Genomic DNA, 10,597 nt, shown 5'->3' on the forward strand with positions numbered 1-10,597 from the left:
AGAGTGACATCACCTTTCCCTGAAGAAAAGATTTTAGCAGAAGGTAGGTTTGAACTGCTGAAAAAACATCCCATGGCAAGCCTCCATGTAAAAAGAAAATGAGTGAGCATGTGCATTAGCGTAGGTTTATAGCTGTGCTGCTTTGGGCTAAGGCGGTCTCACGGAGTGGAACATCTAAAGCTTTGCTCCATCAGTTACTAGCTCTGTGACTTTGACCAAGTAAATCCCTAATCTCCTCCATCAGGCTGCTTCTTCATTTTCTAAGTTGGAATAATAATAGACACTTTAGAGTTTTCAACTATCAACATTATGTTGATATGACTAATCCCTAATCAATCTCTAGCCCAGGCACTTCTCCTAGGTTGGTTCCTCTGAAAGGCGGAATGATTTATCTGAATCATAAGATTAGGCAAAGGCACTAAGAATGCACAACTCAGCTACTTCCAGGCTCTCTTTTTGGAATCAGCTGGCTGTAGGAGGCACATTCTTCTCTCTGCAACTGCTGTCATGAGGAACAGCTTCTGACAGCATGACAGGCAGGGGAAATCACAGCTCCACAGACATGCCCCTTCTCTCTCATATAAGTCTCTAGAAGTAGACTTAATGACCACTGGGGAAAGGCGGGGTGTTAGGAAGCCAAGATTCAGCTCTCAGGTCCAGGCTGTATTTTCCAACCCATATTTACCAGTAATGAAGATGACCATTTATTTATTTATGTATAACTGAATTAATCTGGCAATTAGTTTAGAATCTAAAGAGAGAGAGAGAAGAACATGATGATTCTCATACTCTAACAAGTCTTTACATATAAAATAGTATAAGTTATCACCATTTTTCAAAAGAAGCAATCTAACCATTAGCTCGAATAGATGGGCACACTACTTAATATTATGTAAACTAAACGTCATTTCAAAAGATCTTAGAGAATGTCTGCCAATCACATGCAGCTTAATTGTCGATGTCATACTGATTCTATTGATCTTTTAGGGCTCATTTCATAGCTCCATCCATTTATCACATTGTAAATACTCAAGTCTTTGTGTTTATAATTTATATTTTTATCTTTTAAAACAAACAAAATCAGGAAAATATAAAACAGTGGTGCAGGGAAGGAGCATAATAATTGTTTGTAAATGCTTAGGTAAGTCCTAAAAAAATGCTTGGGAAGACAGGTAACTGGACATTTTATTTTGTTTTCCTTTTATTTCAAAGAGCCCCAAGTGCATTGCCTTATACATCACAAATACATAAATACATACAATAAAATTCTTCAAAATAGAACTGTACATTTGAACACCACTGCTGCTGTTGATTGAAAATGCAGAATTTCAAACTGTACTTTTTTTTTTGGAAAATATGTTGCTATTCTGCTGGCTTAGGTTACTAAAATCACAAAATGCAATATTTAAGAATATACAAAATACAGTCCCTTCAAAGAAAACCAAAAACTGAGTAATACTATGTAAGTGATTAAAAAAGATGACTGCTGTGAAAAATATGCTCGATTAAGTTCATAGCATAAATAACGTCCTATGAGCATTTACTAATGGATTTTTAAGAATAACAAAAATTAAAAATCAATTAAACAAACAAGAAAATGCAACCTTTATATATTGAACGAACTGTTTATTCTCTCGTGGATATGGCCAATTAATAAAGGGATATTTGCAATTTGTGCTACAGCACTGGGGCAGAGACTGTGGCTTTAGCTAAAAGGTCAAAAAAGAAAGGAGAACATGAAAATTCCACCGCAGGGCTCAGTGAGACGTCTGAAATTGGCCTCTAAAGCAGAGATTAGTTGCTGGAGGGTTTTAGCTGAAAGCTGGGGCAGAGCCAGCTTAGCAAGCCAAAGTTTGCTCATACCTAAATGGCAAAGAAACTGGAGACCAGACATGTAAATAGGAATGAAGAATACTTGAGTGAGTAGATTAAAATCCATTAATTGGGGGTTCTACTAAAACTGCAATGATGATAGTACAGCAGTCAGAATAGATTTCACGTATCAAAAAGGATTGTCAGGTCTTGACATTTTTCTTTCAAAGTTTGATCATTGACTGTATTTAGAGTAGAAATTAACTATCCGGGAACTTAAAAGAAAAGTAATAATTGAGATCTCCAAATTGAAGAAAGGAGTATATTAATAGATGGGATCCACTAAGTACGAAGTTTTAAATTATTGTCATTCAGTCTCCTTCATTAGAAATTCTTAAAATACCAAAAGTTGTATTAGGAAAGAGAGAGCAACCATCAGTTAAATCGTGATACAAGAACTAATGTACGAAGATTAGCCCAGCCTATTAATGCAACAATTGTTGATAAACATCCTGTTAATGAATATCAGCAAATGTACTCATACCTTTCTGCTTCGTAAGCTAATACTTAAATGTACATATGTGTGTTCATATGCATATGTATCAATAAAAACTCCCTCATGAGGTGACTAGTGATTAAAATATCTTATCTCTGACTAGGCATATGTGCACAGTGACAGAACTATTTGCACAATAACTTTTGGTAAACTCAATCATTCCTTCAGAGTATAAGCCCAAAGTCAAAGACTGGATGGGAATGAATTTGCTGGCTTTCTAACTGGTGCCACAGGGCTCAAGAGTTCTAAGCTCCCTAATGATTGTCATGGTGGGGACAGCAAGCTGGAGCGGCACTGTGGCCAGAGCCTTGCCTCTTCCTCTTTATATTTGGTTATCTCATAAGACATTTCATTTGCGAGGAGTTTGCTGTCAAAAAAAAAAAAAAAAAAAAAAGGAAGAAAGGAAGGAAGAAGAAAAGGAGGGAGCATCTAGGATAGATAAGTGTCATTTTACACATTCCATACTAAATCTAGGCTTCCTGATTCTTCCATAACAAGAAGTATTGGTGGCTTCATTTGTATTACAAAGAGTTCATTTTTATTAAGAAGAGTTCTCCGAATTTTTTAACCAAAAGTTTCAATAGTTCCACTACTATGAAACCAAGTCATACTTGTTACTTCCATTTAGATGCTAGTAGATTTTTCTGAATTAGGAAAGTTTCAGTGGGGCCCATTTTCTTGCAATTGCTTTTTACTATAATATCTGTAATTTGTCAACTTCTCTCTCAGAAAGTAAAATCACCACAAGGTCTGTTTCATTTATGTGACCATCACTCACCAACTCTATGGCCTTGGATAAGTCATTTTGCCTCTCAGCTTTCTTTTGTAGACCTCGTAGGATGGTTGCAAGAGAAATTGAGGTACTGCAGTTAGATAAAACAGTATTTCTCGCATGATCTTTCATATTGCCAGCCCAAGGAGCCTTTTTAAACATTTTTTTTCCTAATCTCCCCACAATGAAATGTTAACATCTCAGGTATATTATATATCTCTTTGTGTATTGAAGGCATATCTGTGCTTTATATATAAAGAAAGATTTTTCCTGCTGACCCAAGGACTAATTATCATCCAAGAGGAAACTGGGTAATATTAAATACCAGGTACATAGAAGGAATTTAATAAGTAATGACAATTTCAGCACAAAGGTGAAATAAAGAGCAGCATAGTGTCAATATCCTCTCAAAACAAAACAAAACAAAAAATGTAGCTGTATATGGAAAGATAGAGGTACAGTGAGAAGTATTACTAATTATTACATGACCGTGTCCAGTGCTTTAAACTTAACATTTGCTATTTTATTCATTCTTACAAGAACCTTATAAAACTTTTTTTTAAACCCATTTCACCCACCCCTTACTCCTACTTCTGGCAACCAACAATCTGTTCTCTATATCCACAAATTTGGGTTTTTGTTTGTTTGTTTGTTCTTTTAGATTTCACTTATAAATGAGATCTGACTTATTTCGCTTAGCATAAAGCCCTCAAGGTCTATGCATGTCATTATAAATGGCTGAATAATATTCATATATATATGTATATATATGTTACATATTTATCCATTCATCCATCAATGGACTGTTAGGTTGTTTTCATGTCTGGGCTATTATAAATAATGCTTCAGTGAACATTATATATCTTTTCAAGTTAGTATTTTTGATCCCCATAGATAAAGACCCATAAATAGAATTGCTGGATCATGTGGTAGTTCTATTTTTAATTTTTTGAAGAACCTCCACAGTCATTTCTGTAGAGGCCGCAAGAATTTACTCTCACACAAACACTCATTATCTCTGGTCTTTTTGATAATAGTCATTCTAACAGATGTGTGATGACATCTCATTGTGGGTTTGATTTGCATTTCCTACTGACTGGTGATGGTGAGCACCTTTTCTCAAACCCGTTGGCTATTGTATATCTTCTTTTGAAAAATGTCTGTTTTTCAAAAGAAGATATACAATAGCCAATTTTTTATTGGATTGTTTTTCCTCGCTATTGAGTTGTATGAGTTCTCTCTATATTTTGGATACTAACCCCTATCACATAGATGATTTGCTAATATTTTCTCCCATTCCGTAAGTTGCCTTTTCACTTTGTTGATGATTTCCTTTGCTGTGTAGAAGCTTTTTAGTTTGGTGTAATCCTCTTTCTTATTTTTGTTTGTGTTGCCTTTGCTTCTGGTGCCAAATCTGAGAAAATCATTGCTAAGACCGATGTCAAGGAGCTTACCGCCTATGTTTTTTCAGGGATTTTTATATTTCAGGAATTATGTTCAAGTCTTTAAGTAAAAATCTTTACTTAAAAACAAAAGAAAATCTTTACTTAAAAACAAAAGAAAATTTGGGTATAACAAGTATAAATTAGCTGCTTAAGGTAAAACTGTGGATAGAACAGTAAGTCTGTCTCCCAAATCCATGATTTTTATTAGCATACTGTCACTTGAGTTGCTATTTTAAAGCTGCATCAGTCTGGATTTATTCATTTATAAAGAGATTTAAGCAGCTATTCTTATTAAACAGGCCCAGCTGGAATTGTCCTACCTGGGTCTGTTGATGTCCTTGGCCCATTTCAATCATTGTAACTCAGGAATTTGTTTAACAATCTTAAAATTCTTCCGGGTGGAATGTTTATCTTTTCTGAAGAAATCACAGTATTTCTGTAATTGGTATGTGTGACACTTTAGTTTCCTCCAGAAAGTGGGGTTAAAGCTATATATACTGAAGTATAAATGTGAGGCTTAAATGATAGGCAATTGTAACCTATGATGCTGGATGCTGAGAGTGTCCTACTATAAAAGGGAGGAAGGAACAGGCAATCAGACCAGCTGTGAAGGAGAAGCCTCAAGGGGATGTTTGTCAATAGAGTTTAGGTGGGGAGCTCCTGCTTTTTGAATGGAACACAAAGTTCAAGGAAATGATTATAAGAATGCAAAGCAATAGTTTTCTAGATGAGAACCAGAAAATCGAGGCTAAGACAAAAAAATCCCTTGATCCCGAAATGTGTCCTGGAAAAGACAGGTGACAGATCCTAGAAATTTAAAGAAGTTGCTTTAGGCACTGGTCTCCCAGGGTTAGAGGATTCCATGATGAGAAATAAGCTTTGAGGCCATAAAGAGTTTCAGAATTTACCACAGGACAAGAGAGAGCTATGTATAGGGAGGAACAGTTTTGCATATGGAAGGAGCAGGGACTTTAAGAAATCCAATCATTCCTATGTTATATTCCTACCTAGAATATTTTCTGTTGTAAATAAAAAGCCAAATAAAACAAAACTTGATTATCCATGCATACTGAACTGTGTTGGACAAAGTAAAAGAAGATGGGGTCTAGGGCCCAATAGCATCCTAATCTCCTGGTCAGGACCTCAGAAGCTGGGGTGTTAGCGTTTTGATGTCTAAACATTGGTGGGGCCCTGGGAGATTGAGCTTCCAGCAGGAGTGCTTAGTTTGCAGGGCCCCAGTGCCCTAGACCTCATCTTGGGAAGCCCTTTTCAGGAGCACCACCACGGGCAACTGAAAAACACTGCGGAAAACGCTAACCCACACAGGAGACACTGTGTCTCCGGAAAAGTGGGGGGAAATGGCATTGCTGGCTGGCTCTATTGTTTTTGTCCAATTAACAAGTTGGCAATTAACAATAAATATTTTATAGCGTTATTTATTTCTTCATTTTTTTCACCTTACTTCTGACCTCTTCTGTACCAATACATACAAGTTTCACTTTGATACTACATATAACAGAGAACTAATGGACATAATGTAGCTAAGGTGTCAAATTCGGCCTTTTATTACATGAAATTTGATTATGGGTAATAAATTATGCATTTATTTCACATTAAGTGATGAAAGTAACTTGGTAATTAGGAGAAATCAAAGTTATTGACCTATAGTGAATTTCTTCTACATTTACTGTTGGCATAAAATAGGATATCATGACATGAATACAAGTGCATATTTATTTTGTTACCAGACACTTTTTTTTTTTTTTTAAGTCTCTGGGCAAACAAAGGTAGACCTCTCTTGTTTGGAAGAATTTATGAGAGATTTATTCAGAATTCAGATTTATTATTTTTCAAGTTTTGAAGTTGCTGTCTCCCAGCCCTAAATGCACCCTTCCATATACTCTGGTTTGTGATGTTGGGGCCAGGTTCTTGTAAACTATTTTCCTTCATGTTAGTTGGATTTCTGCTTTGTTGTGCCAATAGGGGTTACAGTAGGGAGACTGGATAACAAGCAAGAAGGGACTTTCTACTTCCAGACAATGACTCTTACCCCAAAGGCAACATGTGGCTCTTATCCCCATTTCCTGTCATCACTATTAGAGCAGCCTCATGCTCTCCCTTATAAAAACTAGTCCAGCATAGCAGCTGCCTATCTCAGATCTAGGTCTAAGAAACTCTTCTTTAGGCTCCCGAGGTAGCTGCAGCAGCTGGGCAGGGCTCCCTCCTCAGAAGTCTGAGCCCCAGCTCTGACGGTCCCCTCCTTTGGTCCTAGTGTACCAGCTCTGCCACACAGAAAACCTTTCCTGCACTAAAGTGTGAATCATAAATCCACAGGGCCTTTCCTACTAGCTTCAAGGTTCTGATAACTCTAGGTTTTCCCCTTTTATTTCTCCAGCCCTAAGGAGTAGTAGCTGTTTTTTGAAGTTATTACTATATTACTTCAGTATTCCCTTTAACTTTTTATTACCCAACATCTTTACAACCAACTCTCTTCTAAAATTTTCTCTGTTGTAATACTTAGTGACGTTTCTGGTTTCCTTGAGTAGACCCAGACTGAGCACAGTAAGCATATATTAAAATGCTCCTTGTAAGATAATTAGATAAGCAATGCAAAAAATTAACAACTTCGAATCTATCTAATGTTTAACAGCTTTATTGTTGTTGCTTTTGTGGTTGTTTAAAATGGAACTGAGTCTACGGCCATGCTACTCTGAGCAAGCCCGATCCCGTCTGATCTCAGAAGCTAAGCAAGGTCGGGCCTGGTTAGAACTTGGATGGGAGACCACTTAGGATGACCAGGTACTGTAGGAGTAAAAAATAAAAAAATAAGGGATTGTAAACTGACAAGATCCTTGCAATCTGTGAGGTCAACTAAGGATTGCCTCACCTAAAAAACCAAACCAAACAAAAACAAAACAAAACAAAACAATAAAATGGAACAGAGCACAAGACTAGGGTTGCTATCTTTAATAACTGGCTTCTTTATATTTGAGAACTCCTCGGGCCTTCAACTTTTTAAATTTTTGTTACTTTTTAAGTTATGCATAAGATACAGACCAAAACATGTATAGAGAACATTAATCTTAGATTTATGGCTCAATTAATTTTATATATGTATACACCCAGATCAAGATATAGCTCTCTTCCAGCCTTCATATTTCATAAGAACTATCAACAGATGATTCTTTATAAGGAGAGAACAAGGCAGAACAGACTCATGTTAATGTCCAAGCTAGAACATAAAGTATTCAGTGGTGTTAATTCAAGGTTAGTAATTTGGTCATTTTAAATAAAAATTATAACTAATATGACTATTCTTCCATTTCCACTATAAGTTAAATAATTTTGTTGTTATACTCACAGTGTTTAGTTAGGTACACTAAAATGTGCTATCAAGGGAAATCACGAAATATCATCCATTCAGTTATTCAGGAATAATTTTTAAACTCCTTCTTTGTGCCAAGCATCAGGTTACATTTCAAAGATATCAAGATGACTTTAATGTGATCCTTGTACTACAGTTATAGTCAAGTGGCAAATACATACACCTAAATAGTGGTACAGATTAAGTTTGATAGAAATAAGAAGGGAAGAAGTAAGGAATTTATGGAGCAATAGGTTTGGTGCTTTCCAGACAAAAAGAATACAGAACACATCTGTCAGAGAAAGCATGTTCAGTAGCAGTAAAAAATTTAGATTGGCTGGAGCTTAAGGTGAGATGTGGGTCGAGGAGAGGTTTGGACCTTGGGAAATCCACGAAGATTGTTAATCCTGAGGCTTTTCTTACTTTCTCTCTCTGTCTCTCTGTTTGTCTATCTCTCTGTCTCTGTCTCTGTCTCTCTTTTACTTTCAGAAAATTGACACTGGATGCAGAGTGAAGGATAGATTTTTAGGGGGCAGAGAAAGTTCGTGGTTAGAAGAGTGATCGATTTTTGTTAGTTTAGGTGAGAGATAAGAAAGACTTGAACCTCCTGAGTGTATTAGTCATGAAGAAATAAGGGCAGATTTAAGAGGTTTCTGAAGAATTTTGGAACTCAGAGATTTTGGTGATAGAATCCATGAGTTGAGTAAAGGAGACAAAGTAGTCCAGATTCCTGGGGTCAGAGAGTGGGCCATTAGCAGAGATTTGAAACTGAAAGAGAAGCAGTGATGCTTTTTTGGATTTTTGTTTAAAATCTCTTCCAGACATATAAATTGATATACGCAGTAGCAACTGGAGATGCAGATATGGCGCTCAGAGGAAAGGACACAGGTCAGAATAGTATGTTTGGGGAACGACACCAGGAAGAGGGAACAAGGCCTTCACCCAAGAAAGAACATCGAGTTAGAAAAGTAGAGAACTAAGAGTTAGAACATTGAAATTTAAGACTAAGGAAAAGAAAGGAGAGGCAGCAAAACTCACAGAGAAGGAACATTCATAGAAATTGGAAAAAAGGCAGTATGGCTGGGTGATTAAGATAGTGCCTCCTGGGGAAAGATAAGCTGGGTTTGACTTCATTCTTTACCACCTAAGATTATGTGACCCTGGAAGAGTTGCACTCAGATTCCTTACTGTAAAACAGTTTAATGGGAACCACTTCTTAGGGAGATTGTGAGGAATCAGTAAGTTATTGAATGAAAAATACTCTCAAAAGTGTTTGGCACATAGTAATAAGTATGAATGAATAAACATTAGCAATTATGATATACCAGAGGCTCAGTTTTTGCTAGTCAGTGCAGGAGATCTTCCTTATATAGCTTTTAATGCATTATAATATAAATTATGAGGTACTATATCAACCCCAAAGGGATTAGACTTATTTTTAATTGCATTATATTGAAGTAACGTTGTGTGAATATTGGCTTATTTTGTAGATCATTAAGTTATTTGTTGTCTGTTATGGTCTACTTTCTGTTTATAAAATCGTACTTTATTTTTCTGACCTTTTAAAAATAAATCATTTTAGACTGTACTTTATTCTTATAATTCCTTTCTAAATGCTTTATATTCTTTTTAGTTAACCACATGGAGCCTAAGAAGCATGGGGAAAGCTGCAGTCAGTGGGAAAAAAAAAGCAGGAACAGCAAGTAAAAAGAAGAAGGGAAGGCTGACAGGTCATCAGCAGTGGCAGAGATAATATTTATTAGAAACAACAGTGAGTAAAGGATAGATTAAGTAAAAGAGCAAGCACTGTCATCACAGAGCCTGGATGACTCTGGACCAGGTTAGATCAGGTTGGACGAGGTCTAGAGACCTGGTAAACTCATCAGGAGATCCAAATACCACGCTAGAAGCGGGTACAGGCAGGCTGGAAGTTGGTGTCAGAGAGTAAGACACTCAATGAAGGCTGTTACAAAAAAGAAGAAAGTAGCGTCAGTGGGTCCAGGAAGAGCTGATAGCAAATCCGGTCAGGCCAACTGTCAACAGGATGGACTTTAATCATATAAGAGGACTTGAGTGTAATGGCAGGGTGACTGTGGCAGGAGTGATCAATGCCTGGCAGAAAACAGATGCTTATAAAATATTTTCAGAGGCTGATGACTAGAACTGGTTTACACTTCAGAACAAGGCCAACAACAAGGCTCGATTGATTAGAGTTACCATATGACCTGCTGGCATTAGTTATAAACTCTTTGTCTCAATGGCTAAGAACCTGCCATTGTGAGCAAATGCCTCTGTCACTTATTTGGGCAGCAGAGGCTGGAAATGCTCATTCCAAGAATGAAAAAATTAAATAAAACCTGACAATCACTAGGGAATGGGAGAAAATGGAAAACAGCTAACTGCCCTTTAATGCCATAGCAGTGAAAAGCATAGTCTACCTTCTATGGTGACAAGCTAAATAAGGACATAGTATGGGAGACTGTTTGTCAGATATGCAAGGGCAGTGCAATCAGACCAAATGTAGTTTAGAAGCCTTCCTACAGGATCTGTTTACAGGAGAAGGGAGAAGCAAGCTTCCAAAATTATCTACTTAAAGTGTCAGAGATAGATTTTCTCTTTTTAATACACAAAACTGTATAACATATACC

General features: G+C 36.7%; 1 protein-coding gene and 1 pseudogene across 1 annotated transcript in view; one reads left to right on the forward strand and one right to left on the reverse strand.

Moving 5' to 3' along the window:
- The window catches only part of LOC105290172 (metabotropic glutamate receptor 8-like), a 102,039-nt gene that overhangs the window by 33,416 nt on the left and 58,026 nt on the right, over positions 1 to 10,597 (reverse strand). The window lies entirely within an intron of this gene.
- LOC111738039 lies at positions 7,278 to 7,396 on the forward strand (annotated as a pseudogene).

This window comes from Pteropus vampyrus, unplaced genomic scaffold, assembly GCF_000151845.1.
Source record: "Pteropus vampyrus isolate Shadow unplaced genomic scaffold, Pvam_2.0 Scaffold33, whole genome shotgun sequence".
NCBI lineage: Eukaryota > Metazoa > Chordata > Mammalia > Chiroptera > Pteropodidae > Pteropus > Pteropus vampyrus.